We start from the raw sequence: 19,551 nt of genomic DNA, 5'->3' as shown, positions 1-19,551 counted from the left end.
CTTAGAGGCATGATATGTAGGTGATCGGCTAAGTATATCATGGACTGATGGGAAATAAGTTGTTGAGGCAGTGATGGAAGTGATGGGAGGGTTGGTTGGCACGTAGGGGGTGGGGATGCACAATGTGTGAGCGAAAGCTGGGAATGCAGCTGCATTGTAATAAACCAGTCTCTCATGAAAGGTAGATCCCCTGCTATGTCCCAGTATCAGTCGTCCATCCTCCCTTCAGCTTTCAGGTCTTTTTAGAACATAGTAATCTAATTACGTTGTGCAGTGACTTACACAAGAACATTTTCATTTTGGATTGGTTCACTAATTATGAGTATTTGGAAAGGTATGTGAAGTTTGTTTCATAGACTTTGTGTTTTTGAGCCTTATATCACTCATTTACCAAACAAACATATGATGAGTACATACATGTTATTTTGACTTCAGCTATTGCCTGCCCGTAGAATTGGGAGAGCTTGAAAGAAGGTATTCAGATCAGCACAAACGTGTTGATTTTGTTTCAATCACGTTTGTATATTCTCAGAGATCCTTTTATTTCTCGTGTATCCTGGATCATACATGCAAATCTAAGTGTAGACATTTTATTTTTAGTAACAGATCCATTGTGGTCTTGTTTAATGAAAGGTATATAGATATTGTAAATATTTGTTATTTTCTTTTACTGTCAACAGTGTCTAGGGCTTTTTAGTACTTTTAAGTAGTTTTGTACATTTGTGAAAGGTTTATTCAAAACAATGACACAATAAACAATGAAGTATTTCTTCATGATTCTGCCTCGTCGAGGCATTGTGGCGACAGCCAGTCCATATGATACCGTATGCTGCGTTGTTCATACCTCGAATTCAGAGAGAACTGCATAAACTGGGCATTGTGGAGACAGCCAGTGCATATCATACTGTATGCTGCCTGGTTCATACCTTGAATTCAGAGAGAAATGCATAAACTGGGCATTGTGGAGACAGACAGGGCATATCATACTGTATGATGCCTGGCTCATACCTTGAATTCAGAGAGAACTGCATAAACTGGGCATTGTGGAGACAGCCAGTGCATATCATACTGTATGCTGCCTGGTTCATACCTTGAATTCAGAGAGAAATGCATAAACTGGGCATTGTGGAGACAGACAGGGCATATCATACTGTATGCTGCCTGGCTCATACCTTGAATTCAGAGAGAAATGCATAAACTGGGCATTGTGGAGACAGACAGGGCATATCATACTGCATGCTGCCTGGCTCATACCTTGAATTCAGAGAGAACTGCATAAACTGGGCATTGTGGAGACAGACAGGGCATATCATACTGTATGCTGCCTGGCTCATACCTTGAATTCAGAGAGAACTGCATAAACTGGGCATTGTGGAGACAGACAGGGCATATCATACTGTATGCTGCCTGGTTCATACCTTGAATTCAGAGAGAACTGCATAAACTGGGCATTGTGGAGACAGACAGGGCATATCATACTGTATGCTGCCTGGATCATACCTTGAATTCAGAGAGAACTGCATAAACTGGGCAGTGTGGAGACAGCCAGTGCATATCATACTGTATGCTGCCTGGCTCATACCTTGAATTCAGAGAGAACTGCATAAACTGAGCATTGTGGAGACAGCCAGTGCATATCATACTGTATGCTGCCTGGCTCATACCTTGAATTCAGAGAGAACTGCATAAACTGGGCATTGTGGAGACAGCCAGTGCATATCATACTGTATGCTGCCTGGCTCATACCTTGAATTCAGAGAGAACTGCATAACCTCCTTGAGGAAACATATATGTGTCTTTACTTTGACATAGGTCTGATTAGGAACTGGTTCATCACACAATTAAAACCCTCTCTGGTTTTAAAAATCCCCTGCTATGCATAAAATACCTGCTCCTTACTTTAGTGCAGAGAAGGATATGCACACTCACAATACAAGCATTTCTTCCATTTTAACTGACTTCACCTATTGCTAACGTCCTTCACCGTGGAGTGGCATGCATTACCGTTACTGGGATTGTACAACAAATCAAAGATATTTAAAAAATTCAGTGTGTCCTGTTTTTTGCACGTGTTGTTATCTACAGCTTATGGATAGTCTATCGTGTTATCTTCAAACCCAGAGCTGCAATACTTTTGTTCAGAAGAAATGCTTCGAAATTCACTTTGCTGAATACGCTTTATATCTCAGCATTCTGTAATAGCTACAGCCCAACTAATAATCTCATGCAGGAAAGCATGACTTCACTGGCATAGACGAACACATGTTGATCCCCCACAACGCATGACAAATGGTAAATATAATGATGTACTACTGGACAATGCAATGCACAGTTATCATAATGTTCAGATTATTTTCCACCACATTCTCAAAGAACGGAGAGTGCTTTGAGGCTATAATAATAGTAGACACAATATAAATATCACATAGCATATCACAAATGTCTGCTATATAGTGCCCGATAAAACAGATGTGATGTTATATGATGTTACAAGGCTTTTATACTTCACCAAACCCCTGCCATAGTGGTTACAGAGAGCACCTATTGTCTGGGAGTTGCTGTATTGTGACCCCACATGAGAAATTAATATCTTAGTCTGGAAAGACTAAGGTAAGAGGATGGGGAAAGATGCAGATTACAAAGGGGTAGGTAGGTGTGATGTGCACAGACGCAAGGGATGCTTTGTAATAGCCTGTGCGTGTTTGCGCATATCAGGATTATGAAAGGAAGGCATAGTCGCACATGAATTAAACGGCTATTAGCACATAATGGTAGTAGCATCCCCTGTTTGAAACTTAGATGCGAAAGTAAAAAACATTGGTTTAATAATTAGAAAGTAAATCAACAAACTAAATTGGTTAATAAAATGTGCTTTTTTTGTAGCATATAATAGCACGCTTGTCTTCATGCGTTAAGCATTTTAATTGAAACTTAGTTAACGGGAGTGAGTTAAATGGTTTCTCTATAAGAAAGTGAAAGTATTTTCCCATGTTTAAGCTTTCTCATTGCTGTGCTAAATAGGATGTTGCCGCAAAAAATGAGGATCTCTTAGAAAGGAAGTGTCTTGTTGAAAGACATCTTGTCTGGGAATTTTATATTTGTTTCCCTGTCTGCTTTTCAAGTCGGATTGTTCAGAATCAACTCAATACTAATAATTATTGACTGCATCCTGAACAGTATGATCGGCTTAGAGGAGTTAATAATGATTTCCATCGGCTAATAGTAAATAGCGTTGGGTGTGCATTGGGCGCAAGGTATTCTGCAGCCACCTAGTTAAATCGGGGCGGATGTTTTGGACTGGGATTACCTTTACTTCATTCCCACAGGACAACATTCAGAATAGTAATTCAAGGACAGCCAAGCATGGAGGCCATTTGTGACCCATGGAAGAGTAGACTGTGGAAGTCGTTGGAGAACACGTAGGGTAGGACATCGGTGTCCAGTCATTTGGTCGACTGAAAACTGGTCGAATGACATTTGGTCGACGCAATTTGGTCGAAAACCAAATGGTCGATTTTTTTTTTTAATTATATATTTATTTTTCGGGTTTTCGTTTTTAAAAAAAGGGTTTTTTTAGAAAAAAAAGGGGTTGGAGGGACCCCCACCCCCAAAAACAAAGGGGTGAAAATTAAAAATACAAAAAATATTCGACCATTTGGTTTTCGACCAAATTATTTCGACCATTTGTTTGGTCGACCAATTTCTTTTCAACCAAATGTCTGGTAACCTAGGACATACTGCTGTGGATCTTTTGGCACATTCGGGATATGTTGCAAACTCGTACTTAAGTAACATATATGCATCCAACACCATGAACATCATGAACACCATGAATAGAACTTCTGCTACTCTTCCATACAACCTTGCATTGTATTGCATCAATCATATCTCTTCCACCTCTCAAGTGGTCACACTGCCAGGCTTTTCATGTAACCTGCACATATACTCCATCCTAGATAATAAGGCCCATGCTTCTCCTCTCCCAATAAAACACTCTTCAAACATGAGCATAATTATTTGAATTGATGTGTTCATCCTTGTCCAGCCTCACCCTCCCCACCTCCACTCCCACTTGTCAGGATCCAATGTTCCTTAGTCAATGTTTGCATCTTCAAAAAATGCATGGCTTTCTGATCAGTGGGCCAGCTCCCGCAAACACTTTAAGAAACATGTTGTCCATCCTCCAAGGTGTTCATTTTCTCAACATAATGTAACTCCTTAATCTTGAAAACATTAAGTTATATGTATTTTATCTTGGACTCTAAATGTGAAGACTAAACAGGGCGTCTTCACACTGGTTTGACGTTTTCATGTTGACAAGTTGTGCCTTGTTTTTTATTGACACAGGAAAACGAGGCAGAGTTTGTTAATATGTACACAATGCATTTTGATGAGCGTGTCAAACACTAGCAGCATTGAGGTTTCCTAGTGTAGAATACAGAGGGCGTGATTGTGCAGCTGCGGGAACTCACATGCCACTACAAATCGGAATGGATGGATTCAAACAAAATGTGTGCACACATGACTTGTCCAAACTGTATCTGCTTCTTTCATGGGCGTAATTTTAAGGGGGGTCAGGGGCATTTGTCCCCCCCCAACTTCCATTGCACACCATTTTGTCCCCATTCATCTTTTCTTCAGATGTCATGTCCCCCACCAACATTTTAAGAAATGTTACTCCACTGGCTTCTTTCATGAACCTACCCATGTTTAATAGCCAAGAAAAGTCGTATGGCCAAGAACACTGTGCCTTCACTGTGGATAATAACGGGTCGACAGAGTTACATAAAAACTGCTTTAGGAATGAGGTTGGGGAATAGAATATGACCATGCATGAAACCTTACTTTTATGATCACGTATTGCCCAGCTGCTTAGGAAACAACATACTTTATATTTGTATATTTCATATTTTGGGAAGGGGGATGTTTGTGTGCATGTATGAGGAAGCTATCTAAAGAAACGTAAGCATGTTTCATGTTAGGCATGCACACATGTTTTTATTTCGTGTATAATAAAACTATGTTTGTGCAGTAAAGGTTAAATCATGTTATTCTCTTTAGTGATACACACACAACGATCTAAATTTCAAACAACGATTCATTTGTAAACGTGGATACATTAATTTCAGCAGTGGCATCACTTGGTGCAACTTAGAAAAGGAAATGACGCCTACTTCTGAACACTGAAAGCCCATCTAGCCACATATAAGACTGGGGTGACTCTGGAGAGGCCTTTCCGCACAGAGACTGAATACTGCATGGCTTTCTCTGGGCTCCGGAGTACTCAGTTAAAGCTCGTTTCTCTGCTAGTGGCGGCAGATTATCGGTTACTTCTCAACCAGAACACATTGCAATGCTGGTGAGACTTACAAAGAGTGTGGGGCCCCGTTATATCCATGGATGAAATAAAACAATTGAAAGGTATTCAATATCATTATTGGCATGGAAGAAAGCATTACTATAGATGGTAAAACATGATAGCTGTGAGCTAATATGCCCCTTTTTAATGTTTCATCTGAAATAGTTGTGCCCCTAAAGCTTTCCAGTGTGTTATTATTGTCTTCAAAGGCCTTTAATTGCCAACCACACAACTGGCATATGTGCACATACGCTTGGAAACCAATGCTTACCCTGATGCCAGGTAATGCCAAGTAAACATGTGCATACACGCAGAAAGGTAGACACTGAACAGTCCATCTTGCCCATCATTTTACGTTGTGCATATTCAGCGATTACACTTCCCATGCATGTTTATCTGGCATCATGCTAAACCTTTGTTTGCATTAACCATAAGTATGCTCTTGCAAGACATTGGGCCTCCCATACCGTGCCTGTGTCTGGTCTCGTTCAATGGGGATTTACCGGTGTAGTCCGACCCTGGCAGGACCAGTAAGTCCCCATTGAACATACTATTCCCCATTCCCATTTGAGACCCCATGGGGAGGGCGCTAATAACGGGCTTGCGACTTGCAAGCCCGTTATTAGCGCCCTGGTCCCTTAGCGGGGAACGTAAGGGATGTGTGGTCAGACCACACATTCCTTACGTTCCCCGCCAAGGGACCTTGGAATAGGGCGGTAAGGGATTACCGGCACCGGTCTCCTTACCGGTGCCCGGTATCCCTTACCGCCCAGGTCGTAATGACCCCGATTAACATTTTTATGCTGCCCCTTGTATTCTTAGCTAGGTAGTTGACAGGTTCTTTTTTAATGCTGATTCAAAAACTGTGCATGCGGATTACAAATAAAATATATCTCATTTCAATATACCAATAGTTGTGTGAGATTACTGGGTGACAGTGAGAAACAGTACAGGATAACACTGCGAACTCTCCTGTTACCTTTAACTTTTCGAATACGTTCACACAGCAGCATGTTCCTCCACAGCGTGCCTTTATGAATGTAGGCACAGCAGACGTTTTACTTCAGCCCACATCCTTCGTGCTTTCTTGTTTCTGGGGTTCTGTCTTGGACTGTGGCAGCCTGTCTCCGTCATTGACTGACAGTGACTCACAACCCAGAAAGAGTATTGCGTGTTTACATCGACACCACATCCTGCTTGTATGGTATAACGTCTCCCACACAGTATGCAGTGCTCATTTAGTCTCTTTTCCCTTTTCACTAAAGTACTTCATACTGACTGGAAATGGGACTTCTCAATATCCATGCAGAATTTTCCAAATAGTACTTTAGTGCTGATACGATTCCCTGTTTTGAAGTGTGTGCGTACACTCAAATATGTTTGAATTTATTTGTGAGTGAGGCATTGATTCCGAAAGTTAAAACATCCCATTCATTCTAATGATAATCAGAACTCCGACTTCCCGCTGAAAGCAGTGCATTCTCAAATTGAAACGAGGAGCATGCCAAATACATCAGTGTTGTCTGAAAGTGTTAATTAGGCCAGTACTATATTGTGTACATGCATTGTAAAGAACTCAAACAAATGGCAATATTGCAGCTCTTGCTTAATTCAAACTCATTTAGAGATGCTGCTAACTGATATCCGAGCATGCCCTACCAAAACAACGGTGGAAATGTGCCGGCTGTCACTTCATTCAAAAGCGGCTCACGTGGGAGCTACATCGACTGGGTTGGATTCTTGGCTCAGCTCACTGTCTTTGTCAAATCTCAGTTTTCATAACAGTCAAATAAAAGCAGAACTGAAACAATTCCTGGAAAAAGTAGCGTATGCAGTGCAACTTGATATAGTATCCTTTTGGGTGTATGTGTGCCTCAGCATGTTTGCGGGTGTATGCATGTGCTTGTGTGAGGGTGTTTGCAATCTGTGCAGAGTGCAGCGTGCTCATGTGTGATTTTGCAGCATGAGTGTGTTATTTTGTATGCATAGGTGTGTGTGTGGTGTGTGTGTGTGTGTATGTGTGAGTGAGAGATATTTTGTATTTTGGAATGATTATTGTAAGGACCGAGATATTGGTACTTTTTTTGCTGACCAGTGGTAGATGCAGATCAGGGTTGAAAGCCTGAGATGGAAACGTTTGAGGGAGAAAAGACTAAAGATTATTTTTTCGAAATAACCCTCTGTCTTTTCTCCCCTGAACATTTCCAACTTGGCCCCCGTTCCCATCCACACACCCACCACATTCCCACACCCCTATATACCTTGCTGCCGATTTGATGTGTCACTTCGTGATTGGGAACCGTCGCCACAGGGACTTTTCCCTTTTTAATTTTTTTACCGGACCGGCTTTGAGGGACACCCCCGCAACCGCCACTCACAATATACAGAGCAAGATTGCGGGGGACACCCCTGCAGCCCCCTCCACTGAAGGGGGGACTTGGTATAACTTTTCGGCCATTCAATATTTTTGAACGGCTGAAATTCAGCCAAATCGCCCATTCGGGCATTTTAACTCAGTCATTTTGGATGATTCCGAACATGCGTGTTGCATTTCATGAAACATGTTTATTTAGGTACTTTGAAAAGTACACCGCTTCAAGAAGCAATATGGCATTTTGGTTGCCACGTGTTTGGTTTAATAAAAAATGCAAACTTATCAGAAGATGAACGTGACTGAGCAGTTATTGTAAAGACTGATAGGGCCCTAGTGGGTCAAATGCGTGTAATGAATTGCACACCTCTGCATGGAGCTTCAAGTAACACAGTTCGGGAAATTTCTGATCATTTCAGAAAATCAGCCGTTCATTACTTTGCATTACACTTAAAAACCTTATTATAGGGGTTACCGTGTTTACAGAGGGCCAGGACATGCAATAGATTGCCGGGCGGAATGTGCTTGTATTAGAAAACGTTAAGCATCTAAAGAAAAACGTGGGATTGCGTCACCTCTCTTCTGATTCTGCTCCCCTTCATTGGCCTTGACACGCTGCTTCACTCTGCAAGGTCAGAACACATTACATTGACTGCGTAAGCAGCCTCTTTGTATCACACACAAAGGACGCCAACACACCTTGCAAACTCTTTCATCGATGTGCATTTGGCTTAGACATTAGGGATGCGTTATCGATTCATCTGTAGGAGGAAGAAATCGCACCAGAAGATGTGACTTCCGGCACACATACTGTACTGTGTCAAATTCTCAGGAGATGGGAGAATGAAGTTTACGTGAAAAAAAGGTTGTTATTGTTGTGCACAATATTAAATGACACTGGTTTGTGTGAAGGCTGTCAGCAAGGTCACACTTTAGTAAACAAAGTGATCACACTGGCACCTGTGCGTGCTTGTTTAATGGTCTACACAAAAGGGAAAGAACAATCACAGCTGGTGTTTCAGAATGGAAGCAACCCATCCTAGTGTTCAGTAAACAAATGGGCAATGAATTGATTTCATAGGTATGTGATTCCTAATATATAGATGTTGGGCATGATAAAATCGGGTTCAAACTATGCAGCAAAATTGCTTCACAGGCTGGCCAAGTACTTTGAATCTTAACACAGTGCCATTGTTCTGCTCTTCTATCGTGGCAGTAAGGCAACATTTGCTGCTTGCCTGGCCAACGTCTGGCGAATATGTATCCGTCTCGTATTGCTTTGTCATAGAACTGCCTACCTCGATAGGAACGGCCCATCTCCATAGGAACTGCCTATCGCCATAGGAAGAAAACTGGTCATTAGCAGCCACGCAGGATACAACAATAATTGTGTATAGATGAGATTGCGATTGGCTGAGAAGGAGTAGTGATTTTGCGAACCACACTTCATGGGCCAGATTTACAAAAACGTTTTTCAATGGAGCCCACCCATTGAAAACATATTTTGCAAATCCGGTACCATGTGTGTAAAATATGGGTGATGTAAAAAAGTGCACACCTTTTATGGCCACCCAATGCTAGACCTGGATGAACTACATGGATGCGTACAATTGCATCTGAATTTTTGATGCCAGTCAAGGTCCACGAATGTGTCATTTATTCCAAAGATCCGTCACGGCCAGCAGTTAGAAGCTTTCGAAAGAGGATAGGCTGCTTACATCCCCAGAGAGTCCCAAACATGCCCCACTGCTCTTCCGGCTCCCAGGATGGACGCAACAGGCATGATATATTTCATTCTAGTTCCAGAACTCGTATGATGTTTGTATGTATTGGCATGCTCTAGGGAGAGAACATTGGGTGCAGATGGGGAAGGAGACAGTCGCATTTCATGGCGGGTAGGGGTCGTAGGTTTGTCCTCCAAAAGTCACCTTCAAATATGTGTGTTCACTAAACCTTTGAATCGTGGATTACTGTGTGGGGAGTGTCCCTGGCAACACTCACCAAATCCCCATACTCACAAACTCATGAATTGTGTTGTATTTGAAGCAGCTTTATGTGGAGTAGTCATCATGTGTATGTACCAGCGGCCATGCTGAAAAAGCACCAAATTAATTCTGCCGGTAACCCAGCAGTGTTGCAATGCCAACTGTGCTTTGCAATATTCAAACACGTACTGTATGATGTATGATATTGAACATGCAGGGCGCAGCTTGCTACACATCAAAGAGATAAACATCCCCATGCAGAGTCATACTCTCACATAGCAGAAAGAAATCCATGGCATATTAGTTGCAATTAGTGCAGTCCACATGTGCCACTGGCGTGGCCCCCATAGCATTATGACCTCATCCAAGAGCACTCTAGACCCTACTATAGTGTTGGGTGGAATTGTGTGCCCAAGGCACTGGTGCTGAATATGCACTGATGTTCTAAGTAATAGACTTTACATTAGCACAGCCTTCTGAAGAGTATTCCAAACACAATCAAGGCAAACCAAGTGTGCCAATGAGTGAATGCACTGAACTTAAAGATAGTGAGTGCACTGACAGAATAACAACATTTAATGGCAAGCTGCTATCTATGGACAATACATTACCAGGGTCAAATAGAAAAGCCATAACATCACCAAAACACAGAGGCTCGTTTAATAAAAACAGCTGGTGAAAAATCTTTACTCATTTTACCACAGCTCAGGGGTGGCAGATTAGGTCCTATTAGAATAACCTGTTTCCAGGCAAGTGAGCCCTTCTCGAAGATTGTAATTGTAATTGGTTATTTATAACGTGCTTAATAGCCATAGGTTTCTAAGTGCGGACCCGGGTATCAACCTCTGTTGCTCCACGCAAGAGGCTGCCAAAAGTGGCAGAGGCCACACTACACAATGCTACTTTACATTGTATTTTATGTCAGTGGTATTCAGCACTGACAGTATTTCATTATCACTGCTGGTGTTGAAAAGTAGTCATTTATCTAGCAATACCAGGAGCAACAATGTTACACTACCAGGCTGAAAAGCAAAGTTTGCCTTGTTGCCAATAAGTACCTCCGGGCCTTTCCATCAGAATTGACATGTTCATCCTCACTGTGTTCGCATTAAAGGAAACCTGAAGGATAGCTAATTAACAGGACAAAACACCCACCAAAAGCCTTTTGTGGGCACCCTCTCCCCACACCCATTGAAGAAGAGGTATTTTGTCACAATTTAACAAACAGCACTATTTAGGATATTGTGTTAGGTCAACAGGGTCAAATAGTATGATAGTGTACTGGCTACATCATATATCTGTAATGGGCCACCCACATGCAATAGTGACGTCTTATCTTTGTGAGTTGAAATATTAATGTAGTGTCATACTAAAGGGAACTTCCAGGGATATGGTCAGACCAGAAATGTGACTATAGCATGCCACTTTTACACCGTTGTTGATTTCCTTGTTTCCATATGTGCATTGCAATACTGCAACTCAAGCTCAAGGTCAACAGGTTATGAGAATTATCAAGTATCATCATCAAGTATCGTCTGAGCAGGTACCTCTTTCACCTCTGTGAAAGAACAGCATTTAGTTGGCTGTGTGGAATGTTTCTTGCTTCATTGACTGCTTGATGGATATGATACCTAATGCTGCCAATTGTTTTGCATCATTATGTAGATGTGAGTGTGTGTCTGTGTGTGTGCCTGTGTATATATATATATATATGCAAGCTATCGCTAGATGATTTTGTATTCTCTGAATCTTATCCTCAATAGGAATTTCAGTCTTTGCGCACACAATGTACTCTCCTGTTTTAACCATAGAAAAAAATCTCCAGTGAGAATGTTCAACTCTCACAGTAGGGCTTTACATGGTGTGGAGTGTAATTAAAGGCCCCAAACTTAAGGGCCATGTGAAAAAGACTACCTGTCATTGCCAATGGAAAAGCAGCATTTTAATTCACAAATGCAGAACAGGATTTTTAAACACTGACACAAAAACAGCTTTGCATGTGTTTTTGTAAGTTAAAGCAAAACATGAGAAAACTATCCCCCTGCCAACATTAGGATGTCAGGGAAAAGACATGGTGAGTGTTTTGACAAAAAGTAAGGTAGATTATGCTTTGCATGCAAAATACTAGCAAACCTTTGAAAAGATAATCCTGCTTGGTTGCCATGAAAAGCTCCTGTAGGCCTATTTAGGAAGACTATGCGGCTGTCCTTCTGCAAGGGAATTCCAGTAACAAAAATGTAATCCAAGTTCAGATTGGAAAAGCACATCACACTATTGGCTGTGGAATAACTGCAACATTTTCACTGAAACTGCCACTCATCGAAAGGTGGTGCAATGTAACAATTCATGCTCACTTTTCAGCAGGAAAACAAACAGTGAATAAATAAAAGTGTATTTTATTAATGACTGAAAGAAACAGCCCTGTACTTTCAGAAAAAACACATCAAGGCTGATGCTAGAAAATGCAATATTGGAGTCCATTTCACTCAAGGACAAATGGAGGGGCTCTGGGCAAACTACACGAATAACTGAGAACAGGAAGATGGCTCAGGGGCAATGCACTCGCCTTGGAAGCAAGGCATTGTAGAAGAACACAGGTTCGATCCCCCGGTTGATGCTTAGAAACCTCTGGGTATTAAGTGTGTTATAAATATCCAATTTCAATTACAACTCCCCCACTGCAAGCCGGGATTTTAGATCCCCCCATTTGTTTACCGCTGCAATAAAGTGTGGCTGCTTAAAGGTGTTGAAAACAGAATTTCCGTAGACTTGGTGTCTTTGATATGGCAGTTCCGGCCAGGCAAAATGCTCTAACTGGTGCATCCCAGGTATTGACAACTTCAGGCAACCAACTTAAAAAAGACTAATAAAACACTGGCCAAGATAGACAAATGGCTTGGAAGAAGGGAATCTCATATTTACTCATATGAAGATTGACTTTGTTTAAAAGGACTATTAGACCTTAGGCCTTTTTCTTAATAACCATAAGTCGCACTGATGACATGTATGTTTAATTCTTTATATAAGTTACTCGTGATTTTGGTGATATAAAATGCATCCACCTGTGACTCAGACACCTTTAATGGCCATCTATGATGTGTTTCTGGCTGATTTGAAAATGTTTCAAATGTGAGAGTTGGCAAATGTTCCTAATGATTGTGTTTTTTGTATGACCGGCAGACAATTGCCACACGGCCGTGTAACATGGTGCAGACCTGACTGTTGTTTTATCAAATTCCCCCTGATTAGCTGAATCAGAATTATGGCAGTTACTAGTAAATCACAATGCGACATGCAAACAAATGGTGATTACACATGGAAATTGACATATGTCTGCTCTAGACTTCTAAACCAATACTTAGAGGTGGACTGGAGTTGGGAGGAGAGAGAAGGGTAACTTTCCAATCCTATTTGTGAGAACTTTTGCAGGGTATTCCCCAAGACTGTAAACTTGTTGGTGTCATTGCTGCCCTATAAAGAGGAATGCACTATGCGGAAGGGGAGAGCTGCTGACATTTTCCATCTGACACCTGCAAAGAAACCCCAAAGGATATTGTATCTGTATGGAGCTGTCCATTACTGGCAAAGCATAGAAAGCTGACTGGGGCCTATAGTGGAGTGCTGGGGGCCATTCTTTGAAATTGGAGTGACCAGACCCCTACCCTATCCTCCAAGAGGGACCTAAACGCAGGTGGGTTTCCAGAACTTAAAACAGAGGCGTTCTATGTAAGTAGAACTGAGCCTTGGAAACCAAAAGGTGGGGGAGTCTGCTTGCCTTAAAATGTTTCCCTTTATAGTGGGCGGCGGGAAAAACTGTGTAGCTCCTTATCCTTATTAACTAAACATATTAATTGTATTAATTCCACCTGGTTGAACATCACAGGCTGAATTTTGTTAAAATTCATAATTAACAAGGCTCACTCCCAGTGTTCACAGAAAACTAAAGACTATAATTTAATTGGGTGCTCCTTTTTGTCCAGTGACCCTGACTTCCTTAGGAAGTTGGGTATCTTTGAACCTAAACTAAAAAAAAAATCCCAAAACTGCCAGCTTCCTCAACACAGGCCTTTAAGTGGAGGGGGGTCTGAAACCAAAATTCTCAAATCATGCCCATTTTTGCTGTCTAGCTTCCCCAACACAGGCCATTAAGTGGAGGGTGGTCTGAAAACCAACATTCTTCAGTCAACCCCATTATTTCTGTCATATTTCCCCCAGCGCAGAGCAAAGTGGGGGAGCGGTCTGAAAAAACGAACTGCTAAATTACAGTGAGCTTATTTGAATGTGAAACTGTGATTGAAAAACTAATTGCCATATGAGTTTGCACAAATTTGCAAAACTAAACTGCTAGCCATTTAAGTGCATAGGAAAATCGAAATTGCTCAGCATTGCCTACGTAATTCTTTTTGGTGATTGATCAGTTTAATTATTTCTAAACATGTGTGGATTTACTGTTTGCCCTTCCCATATACTTGGTGAAGTTTTCCAAGTCACTACTGTTAAAGCATTAAATGTTTTCTATCGTTTCCACTTTAGACATACTTGTAGAATTGATATGATTGAATGTAAAAACTGCTACTAAACAGGGTCATTTTGAATGCCTTTACACTGAAAATATCATGTAGTTTGTGTTAAACATAACATGGCCAGTGTTTTATTTAGAATACAAAAGTAGCTGTTATGCAATTAATTTGATATGTTTATTCTGACATGTGGAAACGAAACCTGCAGATTTATATCACTTTAATTTTTTGCATTCGGTGAGAAAATGATGTTCGGAACAGCAGATATCACATGAGATGTTTAATAGTATACGCAGTATTATAAATAAAGAGAATGTAATTAGCACATTTCTGTTAACTGAGACACACCATCTTATATAACATGTATGTACTGTGAACCTAAAGCTGTGAACTCTGATGAACCTAAGTTGTAAGTTAATGCAGAACTCAGCTGTTCAAAAAATGAATGTGCAGGTCCCTTTTTCCATCACTGTGAGAAAGCCATTGCCAAAGTTAATTGACACTGCTGTGTTCCAGACATGCTTTTTTAGCCCCGTTCCATAGTTTCCTCATCCATAGATCTCACCCACCATTTAGCAGATGAGGACAACAGTATATTTCTCTGTATGCTCTTTGCACAAAGAATAATCATACACTCTCCCCACTATCTTGAAGGACATCCTTCTGAACTTAACCAAATCTCTCAACACAGTAAAACCCTGATATTGTATTTACCTCGTTTCTTCATTCTGCTTGCATTTTTGCAAACTATCCATGACCACGTTTCACCCTAAAAACTCCTCCATTACCTCCTATCTCCCAGCAGGTGATTTTGCCTCACATTTCTATACTGAAATCACCACTACTACTCTAACAACATCTACTTTACTGTAGAAATGTTTCATGTGTGTTCCCTGGTACAGACCTACCCAACTATATGGTATGCTTTTAAGCAACATCAGAGGGATGAAAGTCTTCAACGTTAATGCTTGACATGTGAATGACTCCTTCTCAGCCTGAATGGCCATTATGATATTAATGATCTGCAGACATAGATTCTTCTTATTCGAACATAATTAACTTCAGTGGTCCCCATGGAATCATCCTCTGCAGGATGAAACTTCATGCACACCTAATGCATAGCCTACTTTGTCTCAGCCATATGAGCTTTTAAGGGGTGCATCTATTATGAATTAGCCATATTTTAATATTATAAACTTAAATATGAATTGACCTTGAAATTATGACATTCAGGCCTAGTCATGTTTGACACATGACTGGGCTCCTTTTCTGTCATGACATTTCCCAGCTCAGCATAATTAATCTTATCAAATTCAAAAGGATGAAGGGCTGATTTGATGTAACCCACATTCAAACCAGGGACCTGAAAGTTACACACAGATGTAGTTTCAATAGGGGCAATATCCTAGTTATATATCTTTCTTCAAAGTTTATTGTGCTATCTCAATATCATCCACAGACACAAAGGACTCCAGTTCCTTTTCCCAAACCCAATTCAGCCTCCCCCCCCAATCCACTCATCCCCTCACCTTTCTCTCCCTTTGTGCAACCTTTGAAGTTATTTTGCAGATCATGTTTGTGTGCCCAGGAATCCACCCGAACCTGCCAAAACTTCCCTGAATATGTGTGTATCTTAAAGGGGATTGGGTAGATTCAGGTTTGAAGAGATAACATTTAGGCACCACTGAGCCTATCCAAATCTCACTTTTAGATTCATGGGTGTCCATTGATTACTTTTCAGAAAGTTCTACCAGGCTTTGCCATTTTTCCACAAAACAGTTCCGGTCCTGCTCTCTAGTGGCAAATGCCAACTCCACTGAGAGGGATCTGTGCTGACGAGCATGACCCCAATTAGCACAGTGAGTGAAAATGCTACCTGACCCTTTGATTGCCTATGGTATGTATATGTGTTAAGACGGATTTCTGAACTCTGTCCTGGTGGCGCAGAAGTTCAGAAGGCCAACCTAATTACTTGGAACAGGGTAACCTCTGGACAAGCCAGACCAATCAAGGTAGCGATCGCGGCGGTCAAGACTAGGTCTCAAGAGGGGTGAGGGTGACTGAAAGCCCGCAATGAGGACACAAAGCAAGAGCGCTTACAAACTACTCCAAACAGGTGTTATATCAAAAATATAAACACATTTATTTTAAGGCCTTTAAAACAACGACCGTAGCGAGAAAATCACAATATCACCATATTAAACCAACACATACCATATCAACACAATATATATACAAATACACAGTCGCAAGCGTTTAAAGCACGAAATATGCAGTCCACCTGAAAGGGAAGGAAAACAGGCAGTGCGATAACGCTTTTGACTCAGTTCGCCTTTAGAGGCACCTAACTAGATGGAAGTCCGAGCCCTGCGAAGAGTGGAGCCTTGTGCTCAAAGTAGCTGCCACGCCGGTGCCAACGGGCAAAAGGGGAAGCTCTTCGGAGGAAGTCAGGCAGTTCGGGTTAGTGCACAGCAGAAGGAGAACAGGTTCCGCAACTCAAGCGCAGCCTCCACAGCGAGCAGAAGCAGAGCGCGAGTACGGCAAAAAGGGTGCTGTTTTTACACAGCAGGGAAAAGCAATGGGATACTGCAGGAGGGCGACCAGATCCTAGCTAAGCTACTCACCGGTCCCCGAAGCAAGCAGGCCCAGGCTTCTCCACGTTAGTTTCAGCAGCTGGCAGGTTCAGAAGAGCAGGGAACGCCTCGTAGTCGTGTAGAGCAAAAAGACGTCCCAATCGACGAAACCAGCACAGTTTTGTTGCCGCAGCAGGACAACGGAGCGGCTGTGTGTATTCAAGCCAAATGTACACTCCTCCCTTCAGACCTGGGGACGCCAAGCGTACGAAGCGTGGGAGAGTGACCAGGACTCGAAATACAACACAACCTGGCGGCAGTTACAGAGCAGGACTCCCTTGTAAGCTGGTCAGTCAACTGGATGGCCCAGAGACACTTCCGAAGGCTTACTTGGCAGGAGTTGATGAAGTCGCCGGGAATAGCTGTTCCTGCTATTCCAAAGGTCGAAGCACCAGTACAGGCCTTCTAGTTCGATCAAAGGAGGAAAGGGTTTCACAGGACGACAGCAGTGCAAAGGAGGATTCCTTCAGCGGGTCACCAGCGATTCCTCGGTCCATCCTCTTGGTTGCAGGATACTTGGCTCCTGTATTCCTTCGTTCGTGAGAACTCAGGAGATCGACATGGTAGTGGTGTTTCCAGCTCCCTCTTATCCACGGTTCCCTTCGCGCCAAAACGGAGGGGAGCCAATGGGAGATCCGCTCATCAACACACATACCATACGTGGACCAATCACGGACCACGGTGGTCCCAGGCATTCACACCACCCTAGACTCTCTGGCACCCAGGATGTGTATTGGGACCAGACATCCCAGCCCACACCCTGGAGGCACACAAACGACATGTAGAAGCCCGCGAAAGCAAATACGTTTCAAACATGCCCAAATAAGGAAGGCCCCGGGTCGCCGGACCTGGGGAAGGTGACGGGAGCAAGACGGTCAATGGACAAGACAAAGGAGCCTCGTGGTCTGGCCATTTTGGAGAGCCAGGCCACCATTTTGGGTTCAGGGCAAAAACGTGCTCAGAACGCCAAAAGGAGCTCAAAATAAACAAAACGATCGCTGCCACCATTCGAGTCCCTGAATGACTTGCACCGATCAAATACCACCCTAAAAGAGTATCTAGGGTCTGTAGAAGGCTAGAGACCCAAGAGAGCTGTAACTTAGCTTACAGTGCCCTCTTGTGTCATGTTGCACTAAAGCCGCAACACGATAAAAGAAACTACGGGAGACCACGTTCCCCGGTACTGACTGTCTTAAGGGCATGTCAGTTTCCCCATAAGAAAGGAGCGAAAGCCCAGAGAAGTGCGGCAGAAGGCTGTACTTCTCTGGCAAAGTCAAGAACAAGGTTAAAAACAATAGCAAAAAGTTAAGGGGTTGCCACATGGAAGGAAAATTCCCTACAATTACGAAATCTTTCCTAACAATATGCAGGCAACAGAAATCTGCATAACCTTTGCTCTGTTTCCACTATTGTTGCCATACAGCATTAATGCAGGATCCCTCTTAGTTTCCCCTGTACATGTTGCCCAAAATAACAATAAGGTGACATCTTAGTGACTTATTTAATTTCCTCTGTAATACCTTGGTTATGATGCAATTGTCATCATAGATGAATTACCCTTTAGTCATGTGCTGGAACATATTTGAAGCTAACATATTTGGACAGAATGCATCACCTACGACTCCTCTGTTTCATCCTCAGCTGTTTGTACAGCTGTCTAACATGCAGTTGCACAATGACCATTGGGCAGGTTGGAGTTTAGTATTCTTCCGCCTGAAATTGTGGGTTATGTTGACTTGGCCGGGCTGACCTGCCGAACAGTGGTAGGACAGGGCACAGACTCTAAACGGTGCCTGCAGCTGCACAGTTAAGAGGCCCGGCAAGGCCTAATATAAAGCATTTAATTGTTAACTGCTGCAGTCATATGCATACATTTTTAGGCAATTGAACTCGTGATGGGGTGTTAGCACTTGCATGTCAGGGAGGTCTGGGGGATATGAGAAGATATTTAGGAAGAGAGAGTTGAAGGTATTGAGGCCCCAGGCCCCAGAAGGCCTTGTGGGCGATGCAGAGGGTTTTGAACTTAATCCTCGCAGCCACTGGAAGCCAGTGCAGAGATTTCAGTCCTGGAGAGATACGATGCCTGGGCTTGAGGCCAAGGACAAGTCTCACAGTCCTGTTCTGGATATGCTGCAGAGACGGAGGATAGAAGCAGGCAGATTTAGAAAGAGGCTGTTGCAATAGTCCAGCCTAGAGAGAACCAGAGCTCTGGAGACAGTGAGCTTCTGGGGGAAGGAGAGGAAAGGAAGAATATCTCTGAGGAGGTGCAGTTGGTAGTGTGATGTCAGAGATGTGAGGAGAGAAGGAGAGTGTGGAGTCGAAGATGAGCCTAAGGATTTTAGCCTCAAAGGTGGGCGCAGGAGGAGGGCCAAGAGAGGCCGGCCAGAGAGCTACAGGGAAGGAGGGAGCAGGTGTACTGATGAGGAGAATCTCAGTCTTGCTTGCATTGAGGCAGAGGTCATTGGCGGCACACCATTCCTGGATAGCAGACAGACAGTCAGAGATGAGGCATGGGGAGGAGGAGGCCGAGGGTAGCCTGAAAATGAGCTGGGTGTTATCCGCATAGCACTGAAAGTTGGGACAGAGAGTGGCGATGTGGTGGGCAAGGAGTGCCAGGTATTTGGTTGAAAAGCCAGGTAGAGAGGTTAGACACATGGGGGACACCATAGGTAGAGTAAAAGAC

At 42.7% G+C, this 19,551-nt stretch overlaps 1 protein-coding gene across 1 annotated transcript in view; it reads left to right on the top strand.

Annotated features, from left to right (window-relative positions):
• The window catches only part of ROBO1 (roundabout guidance receptor 1), a 2,404,538-nt gene that overhangs the window by 567,652 nt on the left and 1,817,335 nt on the right, over positions 1-19,551 (top strand). The gene's annotated exons all lie outside the window — the stretch shown is intronic.

The sequence above is a fragment of the Ambystoma mexicanum genome, chromosome 7p, assembly GCF_040938575.1.
Source record: "Ambystoma mexicanum isolate Mex_15411 chromosome 7p, UKY_AmexF1_1, whole genome shotgun sequence".
In the NCBI taxonomy this organism is placed as follows: domain Eukaryota; kingdom Metazoa; phylum Chordata; class Amphibia; order Caudata; family Ambystomatidae; genus Ambystoma; species Ambystoma mexicanum.
The sequence above is the reverse complement of the archived record's forward strand: the minus strand, read 5'-3'. Positions and strand labels throughout refer to the sequence as shown.